Here is a 21893-nt window from a genome sequence, read left to right on the forward strand (position 1 = left end):
ACTCTTACAGCAAGTACATCCAGCCTCTTGGGTCATTGCAGAGGGAGGTGAAGTGGGGAGGGGAGGGAAGGGAAGCAGCATGAGCCACTAGCTGGCAATCCAAAAGTAGTCATGGAAGAGGTCAGGGCCGGCTCCAGGTTTTCTGCTGCCCCAACCAGAGGGGGGGGGAAAAAAAAAAGCCAATCGGCGGCACTTTGGCGGCAGCCCAATCGCATTGCTCCATTCTTTGGCGGCACTTTGGCGGCGGGTCCTTCACTCCGTCGCTTCCTCTTTGGTGGTATCCCAAAGAGAGGGACTGAGGGACCCGCCGAAGACCCGGACGGGCCGCCCCAATAGCGGATGGAGGGCCTCCCCTTTGTATTGGCTGCCCCAAGCACCTGCTTCCTTAGCTGGTGCCTGGAGCTGGTTCTGGAAGAGGTGCAGAAGTTCCAAGTTGATGAGCCTCTTTCGTAAGAGGTGGGATATACTCCACCAGCAGATAGAGCAGTCACAACTCAACCAGTTCTCGTTGCTTTCTTCCCCTTCCAACCAGCATTCCGCCATCTTCTCCCAATGACCCCCGTTACTTCAGCTGATGCATTGACTTCAAGGGAGATACACTGATTTATAGCACCTGAGGATCGGACCCATCAAGATTCCATCTGGGTCGGCATTTTGGCTTGTCACCGAGAGAGGAAGGAAGTGTGTGTGAAATTCATGTATTAAGGCCTAAGGACAATTAGAGAGACAAGGTGGGTGAGGTGATATCTTTCATTGGACCAACTTCTGTTCATAAAAGAAACAAGCTTTCGAGCCCCACACAGCACTTCTGGTCTGGGAAAATGGACAATTATGACTGTCTAAGCTGACCTGCATCAGGCAGGCCAGAGAATCTCCCCCAGTTGAGCCCAATGCTCTACCTTTATGGAGCAGTTTAGTTGGAGCTATTCACTTGCTTACTTGTGGTTTCATTATTAATCCCTGTGAGAAGTGTCAGTGTGATTTTTACATTTGAATAAGTGCCTGGAGCTTTTATATGCCGTTTAACCTTGTTTGAAAATTTTGCTGGGAACAGACATCCTGCTGCATATGCCCATAGCTGTTTGTTCTGTGCCTGGAAATGAATGCACCCCTTGACTCCGTGGTGCTCCCAGGTGTTTTTAAACTCACTCTGTGTTTGGATAGTTTGAGATTCCCTCCCCACCCCCACCCCGTCCTTGCTTTTCTTTACTAGTTATTTGCTTGAAATAATCTGTTTGTCTTTAGGGCTGCAACCTGTCAGGAGTTCATCAGGGCAAGGCAATCAGATCACACCTTCATTAACGCACTGTCTTTGGAGCAGGACAAGTAACTCTGGCAATTACTATAACACAGGTCATTTTAATGAAGGAGTATGCCATGACGCATGCATGGTGGATCTGTGCTGTGGGTGTGGGCAAGGCTAGTGGCCAAGGCAAACAATTGCAATAGAATCAAGTATAAATTTAATTTTTAAAAAGGGACCCAGATATTATTTTATCAAAACTAACATTCACTTTATGCACTTTTTAAAATAGGGTTAATCCAACCTCTGTGATTCAGGGCATGAATTGATAGCTGCAGTGGTCAGGAAGGAAATCCCCCATCTCTAGGTATGGTACTGGCTGGTGCATTACTGTAGGGAAAGGGGACTGTTAGCTTGAGGAAGCATTAGTAATTGTTAGGGGGTAAAGTATGGGAATTGAAGGATCAAATTGTTATTCCAGCATGGCAAATTCTTTTGTGTCTCTGGCTTCAGTCACCCAAAACGTTACTCTTTGCAAATACCTTTGGCAGGGAAGGGTCATTGCCATTATGGAATGATTACAGAGTGAACGCAAAAGTTTTGTCGCAGTGCTTTGTCACACAGCAGCCATGGGATCTGCTCGGCCAAGATAAACTATACCAAAATCTCTCCCTGGAGATAGAAGCGGCAATGGCTTAGTGGACTGAAAGGCTGCCTGGGGTAACAAGTGAAAACAAAAGTTGATGGGGTTGTCATCTTAGGTCCCAGTTGTTTTTTCTCATCACAAAGCTAGGTCACATTTTGGGGGCAGATTCTGAGCTAGTGTAAATGATCACACTTCTCTTGAAGTCAACCGCCTATGACAACTTGCTCCAGCTGAGGATCTACTCCTTGTTGCATATTCAAGAGAGGTCCACAAGTGGAAGATCTATGGGCTTTGCCAGGTCAGGAGTGAAGTGACTGACTGCCTGTGGATACACTCAGGGCCGGCTTTAGGCCGATTCCACCGATTCCCCGGAATCGGGCCCCGCGCCTTAGGCGCCTTTTTAAATTTTTAATTTTTTTTACTCACCTGGTGACAGTCCGCTCCAGGTCGTTGTCGGCACTTCGGCGGCGGGGGGTCCGCTCCGGGTCTTCGGCCGCATTTTGGCAGCAGGGGGTCCTTCAGTGCCGTGGAAGACGTGGAGCAGACCCCCCGCCGCCAAAGTGCCGCCGAAGACCCGGACCGCCGCTGGGTATTGGAATCGGGCCCCGCAGGACCTAAAGCCAGCCCTGGATACACTTGTAGTGTACATGTGTCCAGCAAGTGCTATTGTTCCTTCAGTTTCATGACCACTGAGGTTTCTTTGGTTAGTTTCCCATTTTGCTAATCTCATGTCATTTCCTGAGTCAGGGATCCTGTGGGAAATAGAGTATGTGATGGTTCCTAATCACTTGATCATAATAGATATGCACAAGGGGGCTACATTAAGATTACACAGACCATCTTAATGTTGGTATCTAACTTTTGAATGCTTGATTCTCCAACCGTAACATTCTTTTAACTTTGTTTTTTGGATGCTATGCGTGTGAGAGTGTATGTATGTATATAGTTGTCTATAGCACCTTACTACTTGTGTGATCCATTTATGTTTCTTGAACGAAGAGGATCAGCTGGGGAAAAAAATCCTCAGTTACATAGAAGTGATTTGTGGAAATCTAATGTTAAATGTTCCATATTGTGCTCAGACAACTGCTGATCTTAGTAATGGAAAGAATCCTGACACAACAGGGGAAGCTCTGAGTGAGGAAGCAGCTGGCACCCAAGGGTAAGGAAGTAGCATCATTATTCATAGTGCATCTATTATGGCATCCGTTCTTAACACTGAAGAGTGGCGTGATCTGTTTCATCCCTGGGTAACTTGTTGGCAAAAGGCAAAGTTAAGTGAAGCCTGTTTAAAAGCTGTAATTAAAATAATGTAATGCAGATGGCAGTACATGTCCTGTTACCACAATACTTTATATTCTTCTATCACGCCTCATAAATCTCAAAGCCATTTAAAAAGGAGACTCTTGTTATTCCCCACTCTACAGATGGGGAAACTGCAGCACAGCAACATGAAATGACTTAAGTGTTGAGTTCTGGTCGCTTGCTCTCAGAGAAAATATTTAGCACAGGTCTCCCCACTGCCCCTTGTGTTTGGTTTTGGGGGGTAATTGTTCCAAACCTCAAGAGAGGGGCATGGGGTAGGAGTCAAGACTGATCTGAAGCTGCAGGCTCGTGGCCCAATATTTGATGTGACATTTCCATATTAAGGTAAAGTGAAAGAAGGGGGGAGGGTGCGTTCACTTACCTTCTAAATGGAGCTGGGGCCCCTGGCAGTGGGAGGGTGATGCCAGGCATAGCAGGGAGACAAGCTAACAGGAAGCAGGTGTTGAGCGCTTGTAGCTCCCATTGACGCTTGCTGGAATTTTGGGGCGCTCAGGCTCAAGATGTCAATGATTACTTCTGAAGGAAGGGCTGAGCTGTGAAGAGAGAGGGAGCTGGGATTTACTCACAACACAAGGTAGCTTGTATGGGAGGAATGGCAAAGAACTGACTGGGAATAGCACCTAGCTCCCGAGTCCCTGTCCAGTGCTGCTTCTTAAGTTAGTTTTTTCTGCCTAGTGCTCTAATGTAAATTTTAAAAGGCTTCTGAAATCAGTAAGGGGAAATCTTCCCTAGCACGAATGTATTTTCAAACAGCTTTTCGCATATCCACAACTGGGCTTGTGGGTTCCTTTTTTGTCCCTCTGACATCCTTCTCACTGGCTCATTTAACTGAATTTCTGTCTCTAAAGACATTTTCCTAGGAGACTGAGGAGTGGTGTTCGCACGCCCCGCTGCCCCCGACACTCTTTGTAGGCTCAATTGCTGATTGCTAGCCCTACACTGGGAGCATGGTCTAGTGCTTAAAGCGTAAGACTGGGCTGCAGGAGACCTCTGTTCTCCTTTTCCTAGCTCTGCTATTGTTGTTCTGTATGACCCTTGGAAGGTCACTTGCCCCATCTCTAAAATGGGGATAATTCTTAACCTTAAAGCTCAATTGTGATAGTGGTTTGTTAATCACGTTTTTGAAAGCATTATTTGTATTCTGATACCACCCACAGTATTCAGGGCTCTGTCCTCAGACAAAGGAAGACAAAATCCTTGCCCTGAAGAGCTTGCAATCTAGGAAATCAAGCCCTTTTAGCGATTTGGGGCGTGGAACCTGGAGGGGGGTGGTTGGCTAGGGAAGTGAGAGTGGAATATTTATTGTAACCAGTTTTCTGTAACCGGGATTAAGAATTGAACCATCGGCAGTGTGTCAGAGCAGCCAGTAGAGGGAGCTGAATGCATTTGTCAGTTTGGGAAAACATCCAGACCCGTTGCGAAACTGGCTCTGCTACATTTGAGGATTTATTTTTCCCTTGAGATGGGATGGCGATGTCATTTTCTTACAAATGGAAGCTCTGTGGCTTGGGCCCCTGGGAAAGTATTGCCTGTCAAGGGCACCCAGGGGAAATAAGGTTTCTGTGTGGGACTGGAGCCCTGGTGTTCATTGTTAGAGGACCCCCTAGATCTTTGAACCGGCCCCCTTTTGCTGCCAACAACATCTGGCAGACGCGTTACACAGAGATACCAAGCCTATGCTCCATATTGCTGCAGAACCCTGCTTGCCCAAGGCCGGGTGGGGATGGGTGGACAAAGGCCCCCACCTTTATATTTTTTTAATAGGTGACTGGTTGCAAGCTGGCCCCAGATAGATGAGCAGAATTTCCAGCAGATTCTAAATTCTGGCTTATATATTCCAGCTGCTGTTGCCATCCATGTGTGTTGAAGTCTCTGACGCTCAGCCTACCACTCCTTCTGAAATGGGCGGGATTGTGTATGAACTTCGGTCCTGCATCCTTATCCCCACTTCTCCAGGGCTGGAAGCGAGAGAGAGATTTTGTATCACTTGGTCTAACAGCAGCAGTGGAATCTGCTGCGTACGAGTATTTTAGGGCGGGGCAAGAGAACATGGTGAGCAGGGCCTGGGTTGATCTCATGTGACTATTCCGGGAGGGGGCTCATGCTCTCTTGGAAACAAGTTTCTGCTACTTTGGCCCCGGCGTTGTAAATTTTATGAAGTGTTAGAGGAGTTTGCAAACAGCTGCATCACTCCATGATTTATCACCATCACATTGGGAGAGCAGGGAAATTGCCCAGCTCGTGTTTCAAGCCTCCTGCGTTGTAGAAGTTTTAGGGGTATGCCGCAGGGAGGGATTTGGGGTTACCCCCTTCTGTCTCTGGATCTGGTCAACCTTGAGCCCTGAACTCTCTTTTTTTCTACAGCGAGGGCAGGTGCTTTAGGGGTGTGGGGTTCCGAAAGCTCTAGCACGGGGAGATGGGAACTCCAATGTTCTTTAGGAGAGAAGCCTTCCTCGAGCACAATGTATTTTTAACACCCACTCTGTTAGGTAGGTAACGTTCCCTTCCCTGGCTTTCCAGGCGTGGCTGGTCTGCTCAGGTTGGCTATACTCAAAGTAAAATGCAAACGTTGAAAATCATGGATCATGCCCCTCTTAAAATTAGTTTAAAAATCATAGATTTTAACTCGTGTTGGGTTCTTTCTCTGCTCCCGGGTTTTGAGCTTTTAGGGGTCACGTTTTCAAGTTTTTCTCTGCGTGAAAGCTGAGACCTTCACCTAATCGGGTGCCTCCAGGCCCAGACATCAGGGGACTCCCAATAAAATTGTGAAAGTTGATTCCGGGCCTCTTCTCGTCTTCCTTCCAGTTGACCTTGGTCTCTTGCTGTCTCCCACATGTCTGCTGTTACCCTGACTGCCAGTGGGATATAAATGGTGGAGCCATAAACCAAGGGTTCTCAACCTTTTTCTTTCTGAGCCCCCCCCCCCCCCCCACACGCTATAAAACCTCCATGGCCCAGCTGTGCCATAACAACTGGTTTTCTGCATATAAAAACCAGGGCTGGCGTTAGGGGGTAGCAAGTAGGGCAGTTGCCTGGGGCCCCATGCCACAAGGGCCCCTGCGATGCTAAGTTGCTCAGGCTTTGGCTTCAACCCTGGGTGTCAGGGCTCAGTGCCCCAGGCTTCAGCCCCATGTGGTGGGGCTTTGGCTTTCTGCCCTGGGCCCCAGTGAATCTAACATTAGCCATGCTTGGTGAACCCCCTGGAATCTGCTCACAGCCCCCCAGGGGGCTCCCAGACCCCTGGTTGAGAACCACTGCCATAAACCTTGCATGCTTTAAACTGTCCTATATCTGCCTGCCAAAACTATCTCCTGCTGCTCTGTCAGTAAAGGGAAAGACAGTGCTATTCCTCCCAACTGCCAGTTAGCAGCAGCTCCCAGTAATTCCATTTCCATCAGTGCATTATCTGTTAGTGGGGAATGGAAGCCCCAAAGCTGGGGGCCAACAGGCTGTTAAACTGGATCTAGTGGGTGTCGTCGTCTTAAAGCACATGAGCTAAAGCAAGGGTGTTCATCCGCACTCCCCATAAATCTGACACTAGCAGAGCTGATGGTGGTGGCTTCTCCGGAAAGCCTCTGCGTGGATGAGGGCATTGCAAGAAAAGAATAATGGCAGATCTCTATTAACCTGGAATCCAGCTGGCAGGGAAGCGCTTGCTCTGGGGAACTTCACCAATACACTAGTGTGTGAGCAGGAAGGAAGAATCCCGATCACTCTTGTTTTGAAGAGGCTGCTGGCGAGGCAGGATGCCATCTGCCTCTGGAAAGTAGGAGCCCTGATTGTGAAAGGCTTGGAGTGAGTGGCTCTGTGCCTTTCCTGCGTAGCCAGGCTGGAGGCTGTGCATGTGTGATATGGCTCCAAGTGTAAGTCTGGCCACAATAAAAACATTTCCTTGTTATCTAATCTGCCCCATTTTCCTTCCCCTCTGTTTACCATGGCCAAGTTTCCTCAATAATTCTGACAGCTGCAGGCTGGGCTGTGACGTCAAGCTGCAATATTGAAGTCAAAAAGATGTTTAAATGAGAACAGTTAATACTATTTCTTATAAAGTTGCAGCCTGGGTGGCTAGGCTGGGGGAGGGTCAAAGTAGAACTTGGCTGTCTCAGCTCAGTGGTGTTAGACACTCGTGATATCTTAGGTTAATTTCATATCTGTCAAGCTAATAGACCCCAGAGTACATTGCTTCATCCAGCTCTGGGGTGGAACACACCAGCAGTTTAAAGGCATGCGGCAAAAAGTGAATGCTACCATGTTCAACTGAAACGGCCTCGTTCCAAGATGGCCCTGTCTGGGATCAGTCACGTGTCAGGGTCTTGGGGAGCAATGATGGTCCTCCAGGTCAATCTAAAGCCAACACTTCACCACATGGGTCAGTTAAGACGCTGTACGCTTTCTTCCCATTCCCTTCTGCTCCTTTACTGCTTCCCGGGTGCATACAAGAAACCCTGTGTCTGGCATGATGAAGCTCCAGCCTCAGAGTCTCCCATAAGAACGGCCAGACGGGGTCAGACCAATGGTCCATCTAGCCCAGTATCTTGTCTCCCGGCAGTAGCCAATGCCATGTGCTTCAGAGGGAATGAACAGAACAGGCAATCGAGTGATCCATCCCCTGTCATCCACTCCCAGCTTCTGGCCGGTCAGAGGCTTGTACTGCAAGCTACGGACAGTCACCTTGGTTGGGGCTGAATATTGAATTCTCCTTGTGCTTCTGTTGGTGATGGTCCTTCCAGGTCACATCTGAGGCCACTGATGGAGTCAGTAGGGTAAGTAAATGGCTTTAAGTGTCAACGTTATTTTTCTCCAATGAAATGTAGGTATCTAGATAAAGGACCCTTTCAGCTCTAGCTCATGGGATGAAATCCAGCCCAGGCCAGTGTCCAGAAATGGTTACCATCTTTTTGACTGTTTTGGGGGCCTCTGTGTGAAAGGATCTGGCAGCTATCAGTTAAAAGCAAACAGGTGTCTGTAACAGGTGATCATTAACCCCCTCACTACTGGCCCTGAGTGCTCGGTTGGTGCCTCAGCAGAAAGGCCCAGGCCTGAATGGGCCGTAGAAGCTGTACTTTTCTCTCAACCTTAGAGATGGTCTTTGCAGGTCTGCATTGAGTCATATTAGTGTGGCAACGCAGGGTAGTTTTCTCTGCTGTTGCTTGCGCTGTTCCTGGTCTGTGGATGGAGGGAACTTCCTTGCCCAGATTGTCAGTCCAGCACCTTTCATCAGCACTAAACTGGCTCCCAAAGTTAAATAAATAGACATAAGCTTTATTTTCTGCAGCAGAAATGCCAAGCCTGGCAAGATTGCTGTTTTCCCCCCTGGAGAATCCGTGCACAGAGCTGAGCTTGTCTGACAGGCTGCAAGAAATTGACGATGGCTGTTTGATAACATTGTCCAGGAAGTAACTGTGTTTTCTCCCAAGAGCCCAGGTTAGAGAATCCTGTTTATCCAGCCAGAGGGGCAGCAAAAATTGATACTGCTCAGAGAAAGGAAGGAACGAGACCCACTCTAATCTTTCTGGTGCAGCGAGAAGGGGAAAGGTATCTACAATAGCCCTGCTGATAAATCCACTTGTATCATGGCTTTGCAAATATGCTAAGGTTGTGGGAGTCTCGCCTTTGTTTCAAGCAATTAGATTTGTGGGCATCTGGCACAAAATTACCCACTGGTAGGGTGGGAAGAATTATAGGTACTGGGGAGGTGGAGGAAAAGAGCTAGAAACTGACAAATTCCTAGCCACCCTGCCTCCCAAACCTTAGCACTTAGACAATCAATGAGCTGTCTGCCTTGGGATATCTGATCTGGCTTCTGCTTAGGGATGACTGACAAAGAAGGGTTGGAAGGAAACAGGTTGAGGTGCCTGAGAAGCAGGTTTCTCAGAACTTTTAAAGGGATTTAAATAAATAACTATAAGGAAGCAATTATTTCAAGAGCAAATAAACGGGTGCTAGCAATTCTAGGTTTTTTTTTTTTTTTTTTTTTTGGTGGTTGGGTGGGAAGGGTGGGTTTTGTTTGGGTACTGGTGTCTGAAGGAAGGAATTCCCACCACACCCCTACTTTAAGTACTGTCTTCGTTTTTATATCACACATGTTACTATGGTATCTCAGCACCTAGGAAGGTACGTCCTTAAAATCAGGAAAGTGAATGTATTTTTGGGCTGGTACCAGTTTCTTCTGGATGTGCCAGTGGTGGAAGGCTCACGGTGGGAGATGGGCCGATCTCAAGGATGTGGGCCAGGGGGAAGTTATCTATCTGCCAGGACTGTCGGACTGTTGGCCTGGAGTAGTTGCCAGATTGGCTAAAAGCAGCTACACAAAAGGTCTGATTGACCAGTTTCCTGACTCTCACCAGGAAATGTTGATGCCTCATCTGAAAATGCCAATCTGAACATAAGCCCCAGAGCCAGTGTCTTGACAGGTTTAAAACATTTCATGCAAGTTACTCACCCGTACTGGGTCACCAGTAGGAGATATAGAGAAACTGACCAATGTCTGATGCAATGGAAAATGTAAGCTTCCTCTATACCCTAATGCACCGTGTTGTACACACCTGGGAATTTGTTTCTGTAAGGAAGAGATACAGCCCTTGAGACATGATTGACTCATCCGCTGTGATTGAGTTTTCATGCACCGGAAACAAAGGCATCAAACTTTCTGTTAAGGATGCTAGGTATTAAAAGTCCAACAGGCAATTTCCTATACCAAACCCTAACCTTGCTGTGTCTTCTCTTCTTGCCCTTGGGTAAAACTGAGGTGATAATAAAAACTCCCAGGATGGGGTGAAGGGGGAGGGGCATTTGAGGCTTAAATGTTTGTTTAAAAAAAAAAAAAGTTGGGTTCCCCTGAGCAAAGGATCTGCACAGGTGTAAAGAGTGCTTATATAGGCACCATTTCACGTACACAGAGATACTGTTGTCACTGAGGTAGAAGCTGTTTAACAGAACACCCCACATGACAGTTTAGTAGGATAAGAAGTGAAGTCTGCCCTGGAACCACCATGGAGAATTTTAAGTAGGCAGATGAGTTGGAATTGGTCAGAACCCTAGGAACACTAGTGCTCATGTACTTCTGCTCAAATGATCATGGCATTTAATGGCTACTGGTTTGGTCTCCAGTAATTGTGTGTTTAACTTTTTTTGTCAAGGGCACCCAGAACCGGGCCTAGGGGGTTCTTTTTCAGTTGACAATACTGAACTGTAAATAGATTAATGCAGTCAGGAGCTGCAGTCTCCTCTGAATAGATTGCCAATCTGCAGAGAAGGTGTAATACAGATAGAGCCCAGTTGTCGGCAGGCGGGATTGAACCTGGGATCTCAGGAGCTAAATGCATGAGCCTCTACTGCATAAGCTAAAAGCCATATGCCCCTTAGCTAAGAGACTCATTAATCTCTTTCTCTAAGTGGTCTCAGTGCCACTAGATGGGACAGAACACCACACCCAGGAGGTGTGTGGGTTACAAAGGTACTTTGAAAATGACTGTTTCTGTTGGAACTGGCTTCAGGGTTGATTTTCATAGTGGGGTCAGAAATTGCCCAGAACTGCCCTGATTTTTAGGGTTCCTATACTGTTCTTTGCATGACGGGTTTGCTGTTCCAATAACTAAGCAGCATATGCTTTGCATTTTTGCTATCCATCGCTGCGCTGACACTCCCTGACCGAGATGAAAAAGGATTTTTGTTGACTCTCTGGTTAGGAGAGGTCCCGGTGAATCCTGCAACACCCTGGCACGATCCCTTTGTGCTGAGGGGCAGGGATGTTCATTCCAGAATGGAATGAGTCCATCCTCTAAGGCTCTGTAGGAGTTTCCATTAGAATCCCAGTTCTGATCTTCTGTATCTAGGTGTTATGGACCTGATTTTTTTCAGAAAAACTGAGGAGCCATCCTACAAATGAAATAAAAAGGAGCTGTAGGTGCTCAGAGTTGAAAATCAGGTCTTGGGTTACTAGCTGAGGTGTGGCTTTGAGACATAATATCAGTATGGAAATGACTATGCTAATACTTCTGAGCATGCACGTTGTAGACTCGGTGTTAAAAATCATCAGATGGGCCCCCCAAAATCATGAGATTAAAAAAAAAAATTTGGGGTTCTTGCTTTCTGTCTTGTGCCTCGGAGGTGCGATTGGGTCACCTTTGCAAGCTTTTCTCTCCCACCATGAGGACTAGAAATTCTTCTTAAAATGAAAGTTCTTACCTAGTCATATGGCTCGTGGAGCTTGGGCTTCAAGACATGCATCAAATATCATGAACTTGGGATAAAATCAGTGGCATCACTAAACCTCCAGAGGCCTGAGCAGACTTGGAGCGTGTCTACACAGAAATAGCCTCAATTAAGCTGGTACAGCTTTTGTCTATGGGCCTCCCTTTATATTGTTTTAGAATTGGTTGTATCATTTTAGCTTGCGCCTGTAATTATACCTCCAAAGCTACCAGAATTCCCACTTCGAATACCAGCTCCTGGCCTCCTCAGAGACTCCTTCATTTGCCCCTTTCCCTGCATGCAAATGTCTTGAGCTTCTGGTATTCAGAGGACTAAAAAACCCTATTTATTAAATGTATGTATTTGTAACCCACGCTGACACAGTGTGACTGTCTCCCTCTAGTGGAACCTCGTTTGAGGCCACTACAGTCTGTGTAAACTGCGCTAGCTCTTGCCGCTCAGGCAGGAGAGATTTATGCTTTTAGATCCAGTGGTCCCTGGTTCAGTCACCGTGGCATTCTACCCACTCAAGCGTGTCCTGTGGCGTATTGATTTAATATTTATATTCCAATAGCAGCAGCCAGAATTGGGGCCCCATTGTACGCTGCACAAACACACGGGAAGATGTGGTCCTCGCCCTGAAGAGCTACTATATAACATTCTGTTAGTCTTGCTTTAAAGGGCAGCGTATTCCCATCCCTCATGCTATTTTAATAGTCTCTTGGTTGGGGATTAGTTATGTGTTGACAGAGCAAACATTTTTCTACCCTCATTCTGCCACTGAAAGCAAAAACCTCACTGCGCCTTGGCTTTCGCGCACTGACTGACGAATACAAGGAGTCCCAGCCTGGAAGATGAGGCCATCTTTCCAAAGGGAAGGCAGGGTCCTCTGAGAGGCAGGACTTCTGGGTTCTGCTTCCAGCCCAGGGAAGGGATGTGCTTAGAGCAGGGAAGCGGGCACCTTGGCTCCTGAGTTCTGTTCCCAACTGTGTCACTGATTCACGTTGTCCGGTTATTTAACCTCTCTATACCTTCATTTTTCCATCTGCAAAATAGACTGATTGAGCCCATCCTCCCCAGGGCTTGGTGAGGTTTCAATAATCAGTCTCCATAAACGGCTTTGTGATTCTTGGATGAAATGCAAAGTATTTAATCGTTAAGTTGCTGGCTTAAAATTAAAACTGCTTCCTGGTGCAGGTGCCTAGAAACTGTAGCTCTAAGCCCCAGTCCTGGCTGTCCAAGCCTGCCTGTGTTTCCTTTTATAAACCCTTTGCTTTAAGTGTCTGCAGGGAGGCTGGCGTGGCTCAGGGAGGGCAGGAGGCGTTTGCACCTGTTCGACTGGAGCCGGCAGCTTGCATTCCTACTGGTTTGCTCTACAGCAGCTTGGGTCGTGGGGGAAATGATTATTCTTCCATTTAAAAATCAATGCGTCAAAACCAGAGCCAGCTCTTGAGCTGCAGGAGGGAGAACGCAACTTCAGAGCACGGCAGCCAGGTTGACCTGCAGGAGGCTCGGTGCGGCTGGAAATTGGACCACTTCAGTCTAAAGCACTGAATTGGGACTGTCCCTTTAGGCACCCAGCTCTCTAAAGTGGGCCCTCAGGACCCTAGTTATTCTGGTACGCTGCGCAGAGATGGGTTGGAGGGGGAGCAATACATGGCCCCAGCACCAGGGCCTCTGGGGTTTGAGTGGGACTCTGATTCTGGGGACAGCCATAATTTGTCTCCTGGCTGCAGTGGCTCCATGGGGCATTCCAGCCACTGGACATGTAGGGCCAGCCCACCCCCTGAACTCTATGGGCTTCTGTACTGGGTGGTGCAGTGTATGTCTGGGGCATTCTCTGGGGTGTTAGAGGGCCCTCTGGCTATAGCATGGGTTAATTCCTCTCTCAGCACCCACTGCACCTAGGGAGAACGTTATACCTGCAGGATAACAGGTGCTGCTGAGTCTGGCTCTGCGCTCAGAATACAAAGTTATCTGTGTCTTGGGCACAGCAGAGAGTTCTCTGGGGGGGAGGGGGAGGGTGTCTCTGAGCCCAGTTCGTCGTTAGTCTGGAATGACACGTTTCCTTAGCAGCTCCATGACTCACATCTGAGTCAGCACTCAGCCTGCATCACCTCTGCCTTGGTCTTTCCTTGTTTGTCTTCTGGCCTTGGATTATAGAGGCTAGAGGGCTCTTGCCCAACCTCCTCAGCACCCGTTGTCAGCGCCGGTAGGTGTGCAGAGGGGAATCTTGCTGCAGGTTGTTGCAGCATGAGAATTGGCTGCACTTTATTTCTGACAGGATGTGTCCTGGCCGCCCTCCCCCCGCCCCCCCCCCCCCCCCCATTAAAGGAGCCAGGCTGCCCTTGGCTCAGTCCCCCTTGAGCAGCATCTGAGAGGACCCAGTGGTAGTTAATCTCTTAGGCAGGGATGATGGTACAAACTAGCATGCAGGGATGGGCTCGGTGGTGGTGGGGGGGGGAGGGGAAGGATGCTGCAGAGCTGTTCTCTGAGGCAGAGGGTATTTGTTTCAGGCCTGCGAGAGAGACTTCAGTTCTTTGTGCTATTCCTTCCTGTTGCCTCTCCCCGGAGTCAGGGTTAAAACCCTGATATTAACCTTATTCTGCTGCTGCTTCACCCTCAGGAGACCTGGGTCTTGTTCCTGGCCCTGCCAATGGCCCACTGTGTGACACGTCCACGCTCTGTGCCTCAGTGTCCCCATCTGCAAAATGAGGATAATGATACTGCCCCCCCCCCTTATGAAGCGCTGTGAGATCTACGGATGAAAGGTGAGCGATAAGAGCCCGGTTTTATTATTAACTTTATAGGCAGGGATCATTTCACCCATCACTGAAGTGCAGCCTCATCACAGAGCATGATTGTGTAACGCCGACAGACCCTGGTCGTCGGCGGGCGGGATTGAACCGGGGACCCTCTGGAGCTTAGTGCATGAGCCTCTACCGCATGAGCTAAAAGCCAACTGCCTATTGGCTAAGGCTGCAGAGCAGACTTTTTCTCTCTCTCTCTCTTCCCCCCCCCCCTCCCTCCTTGGTGCCACTAGATGGGACAGAACACCACACCCAGAAGGTGGGTGGGTTACAACTGCACAGCAATTTTTTTTTAAGATCAGGGAGAAGTCCAGGTGGATTTATAACCAGGCTAAACCACGAAGAGTAATTGGAGGAGGGAGAACCTATCCGGCTGGAATTGAGGACAGGGGCATGAACGCTTCAAACCTTGCCTTAAAATGCCATGGCATCTTCAGTGACCACAAAGGGGTCCCCTGCTCTGTCTCTTCTGACAGACTAATGTTGCTCACTGAAGTGAGGTTATTGGTGGTTGCTTATCCTAACTGAACGCCTTTACTCTGTCCAAGGGCAAGTAAAATCTTAAATGCTTCCTCCCGCAGCATGAGACTGAACTTTGGAACTCTCTGCCTCAGAAGTCAGAGTCAAATACTGTGGCTGAGTGTAAAAGGGACTGGATACGTTTATGGCTAGTAACAACCCTTTAACTCTTTGTATCCATTAGTTCTGAAGGAATGGGGTATCCTTCCCCCCAGCCCCAACATGATTTCAGTATTATGCAGTGGCAGTCACCCACTGAAAGGGAGTTTCAGGCTCCAGGACTTCAAGATAGGGCTAGTCAATTCTCATGCTTCAGGGCATGAGCTGATTGCCATGGATCAGGCAGGGTTTCTAACTCCTATGTGTAGCATTAAACAATTACCCAGGTGTGTTATGGATATCTTCACCTTCCCTGATGTACCAGGGACTAGTCACTGCCAGAAGCAGAAGACCAGATTTAATGGAGCCGTGGTTTGGATAGGCACGGTGGATGTTGTGTTCTTTCTAACTTCTGAACTTAATGACCATCCAGATCTCCCCAAAGGGGACAATGAGAGATGAATCCAAGCCAGGGCTCATTATCTAACTCTCCCTCCCTCATTCCAGCCTCTCAGTCTCCATCTTGTGGGGTAAGATGAGACTGGGATCTGAACTGACCCAACCCGCTCTGGGTTTGCCTTTGCGAACCTGAAACTGGCAAAATACAAATCACCCCAGTTTTGCCATGGGACAGAACTGCCAAAACCTTTTATCTGGACAGTGGTGGTCAGGGATACTGTAGAACCCAGACAGGCATCGCTCCCAAGAACCCAAATCAAGATCCATCCCATTCTCTTGTGGCACTTCCTTGTCCTGGCAGCTCTTCTGGACTTCAGGTCCTTGCAGCCGCGGGTACTGCTTGCTCTCAAGCCTGTGAGGCGTTCTCAGGAAGAGGGCTCACTACCTGCCTCCCACGATGCTGGCCAGGGAGCTCTGCTCCTTGAGGCCGTTATGCCCAAGGATCATTTGCATGCACAAAAGAAAGAATTTGCATTTCTTCGTGGCAGGTAGTGTGGGAACCGAAGCAGCCAATGAGTCAGGCTGTGCTGCAGCCTAGATACACGCTGGGCACTGTGTGAAAAGACAACATCCCTTCTTTTGGCACTTTGTCACTGCTGGTTTCACCTGGCTGGCTGTGTATGCCTGGGAACAACTGGCAGAGAATGGCTTGATCTATTGTGGCTGGCGGGGAGGGCTTGAGCATGGGTTACCTGTCCCAGAAATGACCCTCCCAATGGTAGCTAATGTGCCGAGGAGGGAGAGCAAAGGGGATTACAGCCCCGTGCTGACGTTTTTCCGGTAGGCAGGTTGGGTGCAGCAGGTTGAAAATTGATTGACATTACCATGAACGTGGGTTAATTCTATCGATATCACTGGGCTTCTCCTGGTGTGGTGGGGTTGGGACCACCCTGCCTTTCCCAGATTGCTAACTGGGATGGGGCTTGTGGGCTGGGGCGCTATTGGCTCATGCTATCCTTGAGGCTGATCCAACCATCCCTTTGCAAAGGGGATGTAGTGCCCCTGCAAAGTGCTCAGGTGACGGCCCTGGACAGCTGAGGCCTCTCTCCAGCCAGTCACGTGGCAGGCAGGGTAGGCATCCTCCAGCTGTGGCCATTTAAGGCACTGCACATCCTGTCTCAGGATGACGCTGTTGAATCTTCCTTGTGCGGTTCTCAGCCCTGGGGCTTCCTCTTCTACTGAACGCTGGACTCTCTGCCACAGTAAGACGTGGACACGGTGACTGGGGGAAGATTGCACCCACTATGAGCGCATGGGTGTGCAAAGGTGAATGGCAACCCTGATGGGTCGGTTTGCTAGGGGAGCAGGAAGGAAGGGGTTAATCGAGCCAACGGGGTATGTGGTGCTGATTTTTATGACCGGGGACGTGCTCATTTCAATGCACTGCACTAGGTCTAATCTGGCTGAGCATAGCCGCTGGGGGCACATTAGCATGATATTCAGCACACCAGCTTCTGCTTCAGAGAGAATAGCAGGGAGGTGGGGCAGCACCCGATGGAGGATGCACTGGCAGAACTACATGGGAACTCGGGCCTGGAACAACAGGAGGCGTTAGAGTCAGCACTGAGTGCAATTGGGAAAGGTTGGGAAGATGGGGGTTCAGAACTGGAATATTGGGGGGCAGGAGGTCACGATCACAGGGGATTAATAGAGCTGTGGGGAGGGGGGCCCACGACTGGAACTGCAGCGGGTGCTGCAGGGTGGGTTTGAGGGGCCTGGGCAGAGCTGTGCTGGGAAACTTCTGCAAAAGCTTCATTTCTGCCACTCAGGGTCGGTCTGTCTCTTCTGAGCACTGAACTTCAGCAATTAACGAAAACAAAGGCAACAAGCACCGTTTGTCCTCACCTCACCACTTCAGGCGGGTCACACCCACTCTGCACTGAGATGCCCATCGCTGGCAGCGATGCCAGCCCCAGCATGGATGGGGCTGCACACAGTGACTTCTAAGGCTTAATCCCAAGAAACAAAAGCAGTAATTTACAGAACCCAGAGGAAGAACAGGCTCAGGGCATTAACCACAGAACAACAAACATGCAGGTGGATTCTGTGCCCTGGAATGTGCTTGCCAGCTGGGCTGTTTGGGTTGGTACAGGCTGAGATCTTTCCACTTTGTTCTGCGTCATTGAGGATTTGAACTGGCAGTGCTGAGAGTGACAGAGACAAAACAGCCTGAACAAGGCAACGGCAGCCAAAGAAGGGGAGAGCAAAGAAAGGGCAGGCCGGTGGCCTGAGAGAGCCTGGAGGGGAGTGAGGGGAGAGAGGCCACACCTGAAATGCACTGAGGGGAGACTGGCTAAGGCAGGGCAGGTTGGGGCCGGAGCAAGGAAGGTCTTGCATTGGGGGCTGCTTGGCTTTATCCTGCCTGTCCTGGGGCTGCAGGATTGGAAGTGCACGGCAAGCTGTAACAAGCAACGGAAAGGCTGCAATGTGTGTGTACAGTCAAGTGATCTGTTGACGTTATTGTTACGTACGAATCCATTGCGACCAGCCTCATCTGTAACCCCAGGGGCTTTGTCGCTCCAGCCCAGCTGGAGTCTGTTCCACACCTTGAGGCCTGTATCCCTAACCTCAGCAATGCTTGGCGGCCACCCCAGGGGGACCTGCTACCACAGTTGCTTTGCTCTAGTGCCACTGGCCCCCCTCCCCTCCTGCTCGCCTTGGTCACGCGGACAGGGCTTATCCCAGGCTAAAATGGGCATAAGTGTATGTTGGGTCAGCTCTTGTTAAAACACTGGCAGTGTCCCCCTGGGAGGTGGGTAGGAGGCTGAGGCCTCAGATTGTCAGCGCTTTGGGGCAGGAACCATCTTCTTGGTCTGCGTCTGCACGATGCTTAGCACGGTGGGGTCCTGGACCGTGACTGGGGCTCCGAGGTGCTCCCACAATACCCGTAATTAATATCAAAGAAGAGCTTGTGCTGCCCGCGGGGAAGCAAACTTTATATCCTACGGGGCATGCGCCTGGCCTACCCAGGTAGTGTGCTCTCGCTCTCATCCCGTTTCCCCTTCTCCCCATGCCGCCCTCTCAGTCATCGCCGTGGACTGGGGGGACCCACTTACTGGGCTCTTCCTCTTTAACTTGGGGGCGGAGATCCCCCTTCTCCCTAGAACCGCCCCCTCCCCCAGTCCATACACACAGGTGGCTGCATGGAAGAAGACCCAGTGTGGGGGTGGGGTTCTGGGAGTGAAGGCCGAGATGGGGGGGGCCCCGCTCTCCTGTAGGATCTGCTGGGGGGGCTCTTCTCTCTGGGCACCCCTGTCAGACGCCAGCCACCGAGTGATGTTTCAGGCCGCTCTCTTCCTTCGGCCAGTGGCTACTGATCAATGGCAGAAGCAGCATCATTTCCTTCAAGGACATAAAAAACAGCTGGCATGCTGGGGGTGCCCGACCGTGTGAGGCAGGGCCATCCCAGCACCTCAATTGCCTGGCTCCTTCTTCCCAGCCATGCATCCATTCGTCTCTCATCGGGACCTGTCGCCTGCAGGGAGCCCCACCCAGCGTCTCGCCCCACTGAAAAGAGCATGTGTGTCAGCGCTGTGGTTACCTTGGAAGGGAGGGACTAGCATGTAATGGTATTTATGTTCCTCCCTGCTTCACTGATCCCTGACAGGATTGCCTCCTGCTGCAGGCAAGGAGGGAATGTCTACACTGCAATTTAACGCCTGCGGCTGGCCCATGTTAGCTGACTCTGGCGTGCGGGGCTTGGGCTATGGGGCTAAAAAGAGTTCGAAAAATAATTAGATAAGTTCCTGGAGGATAGGTCCATCAGCAGCTATTAGCCAGGATGGACAGGGATGGTGTCCCTAACCTCTGTTTGCCAGAAGCTGGGACTGGGCAATGGGATGGATCACTTGAGGATTATCTGTTCTGTTAGTTCCCTTTGGGGCACCTGGCGCTGGCCACTGTCGGAAGACAGGACACTGGGCTAGATGGATCTTTGGTCTGAACCAGTATAGCTGCTCCTATGTGCTTAAACCACAGCGTAGGGATTCCGGCTCGAGCAGGAGCCCAGGCTCTGAGACCCCACAATGGGGGAGGGTCTCTGAGCCCAGGCTCCAGCCCGAGCCCAAATGTCTGCACTGCAATTTAATAGCCTCACAGCCTGAGTCAGCTAACACGGCCCTGCCGCAGGGGTTTGATTGCAGTGTGGACCTACCTGGAGCGCCTTGAGTGCACAGGCCCTGGTATGGTGAGAAGAGGCAATGATGCCATGGGATCTGTCTGTCTACTTTATCATCCCAGTCTGATCTAATCCCTCATCCCAGTTAATAATAGGGTTGCCAATTTTAGTTGGACGAATTCCTGGAGGTTTCACTGCATGAACGTCTTGAATTAAAGATTAATCTTTACTTCCTGGAGATTCCAGGACGATCCTGGAGAGTTGGCAACCCTAGATCATAAGAATGGCCAGACTGGTTCAGACCAATGGTCCATCTAGCCCAGTATCCTTTCTTCCGACAGTGGCCAGTGCCAGGTGTTTCAGAGAGAATGAACAGAAAAGGACACTAATGGAGTAATCCATCCCCTGTCGTCGAGTTCCAGCTTCTGGCAGTCAAAGCTTTAGGAGCTCCCGGAGCATAGGTTTGTGTCCCTGACCATCTTAGCTAGTAGCCATTGATGGACCTATCCTCCAGGAATTTACCTAATTCTTCTTTATCCTCTTTTTTGCCTTCATAACATCCTTTGGCGCAGAGTTCCACAGGTTGACTGTGTGTTGTGTGAAGAAGTAGTACTTATGCTTGTTTTAAACCTGCTGCTGCCTATTAATTTAATCAGGTGGCCCCTAGTTCTTGTGTTATGTGAAGGGGTAAATAATACTACTTCTCCACACCATTCCTTATTTTCTCTCTATCATATCCCCCCATGTCATCTCTTTTCCAAGTTGAACAGTCCGTCTTTTAATCTCTTTTCATACGGAAGCTGTTCTATAGCCCTAATAATTTTTGTTGCCCTTCTCTGTACTTTTTCCAATTCTAATCTATCTTTTTTGAGATGGGGCCATCAGAACTGCACACAGTATTCAAGGTGTGGATCAACAATGGGTCTATATAGTAGAATTATGATATTTTCCTAATTATTTCTAAAGTTGTTAGCTTTTTTGACTGCTGCTGGATTATGTTTTCCAATGTGCATAACTTTGCATTTATCAACACTGAATTTCATCTGCCATTTTGTTACTCAGTCACCCAGTTCAGTGAGATCCCTCTGGAACTCTTCACAGTCAGCTTTGGACTTAACTATCATGAGTAATTTTGTATCATTGGCAAACTTTGCCACCTCACCATTTACCCCCTTTTCCAGAGCATTTATGAATATGTTGAACAGCACAGGTCCCAGTACAGATCCCTTGGTGAGGGACCTTGTCAAAGGTTTCCTGAAAGTCCAAGTACAAGATCCGCATGCTTGTTGATGCCCTCAGAGAATTCTAATAGATTAGTGAGGCATGATTTCCCTTTACAAAAGAAGTGTTGATTCTTCCTCAATATAGCACGTTCATCTATGTGTCTGATAATTCTGTTCTTTACTATAGTTTCAAATAATTTGCCTGGTACTGAAGTTAGGCTTCCTGGCCTGTAATTGCCAGGATCAATTCTGGAGCCTTTTTCTGAAAAATCGGTGTGCATTAGCTATCCTCCAGTCATCTGGTGTGGAGGCTGATTTAAGCTATAGGTCACATACCACAGTTAGCAGTTCTGCTATTTTATGTTTGATTTTACTTCAGAAATCTTGGGTGAATACCATGTGGTCTTAGTGACTTATTACTATTTAATTTATCAGTTTGTTCCATAACTGCCTTTGACATCTCAGCCTGTGACAGTTCCTCAGATTTGTCCCCTAAAAAGAATGGCTGAGGTATGGGAATCTCCCTCACATCCTCTTCAGCGAAGACCGATGCAAAGAATTCATTTTGCATCTTTGCAATGACTTTGTCTTCACTGAGTGCTGTGTTAGCACCTCTGTGGTCCAGTTGGGCAGGCTCATAGGCACCGGAACTAGGGGTGCGGGCGGGTTCTGCAGCCCCTTCCGGTTTTACGTGGGGCTCTGCTGCTAGCCCCGCACCCGGGGTCCCAGCTGTCGTCTCGCCCCCCCCTTACCCCTGTCCAGGTCCCCCCCTCCTAGAGACATGGCCCTGCTTCCAGCCTCACCTGGGGGGGGGGGCGGACAGGGGTAAGGGGGCTGGCTTTCAGCACCCCCACTGGGCAGGGCTTCCTGCTTCTGATGTACTTTAAAAAAATTGCTGTTGGTTTTTGTGTCTACGGGTAGGTTTACACTTAAAACGCTGCATTGGCGCAGCTGCAGCGCTTAAGTGAAGATGCTGCTAAGAGAGCTTCTCCTCTCAGCGTAGTTAATCCACCTCCTGAAGAGGCGGTAGCTATGTCAACGGGAGAAGCTCTTCTGTCAACGTAGCGCTGTCTACACCAGGGGTTATGTTGGTATAACTATGTCGCTGAGGGGTGGGGATTTTTCACACCCGAGTGATGTAATTATACTGATATAGGTCTGTAGTGTAGACGTGGCCTATGACTGGTGTAATCTAATCTGCTATCCTCAAGCAGTCCAACCTAATCCATCAATCCAATCCATTATCCCAGTCCTGTAT

This window comes from Emys orbicularis, chromosome 4 (genome assembly GCF_028017835.1).
Source record: "Emys orbicularis isolate rEmyOrb1 chromosome 4, rEmyOrb1.hap1, whole genome shotgun sequence".
Classification (NCBI taxonomy): Eukaryota; Metazoa; Chordata; order Testudines; family Emydidae; genus Emys; species Emys orbicularis.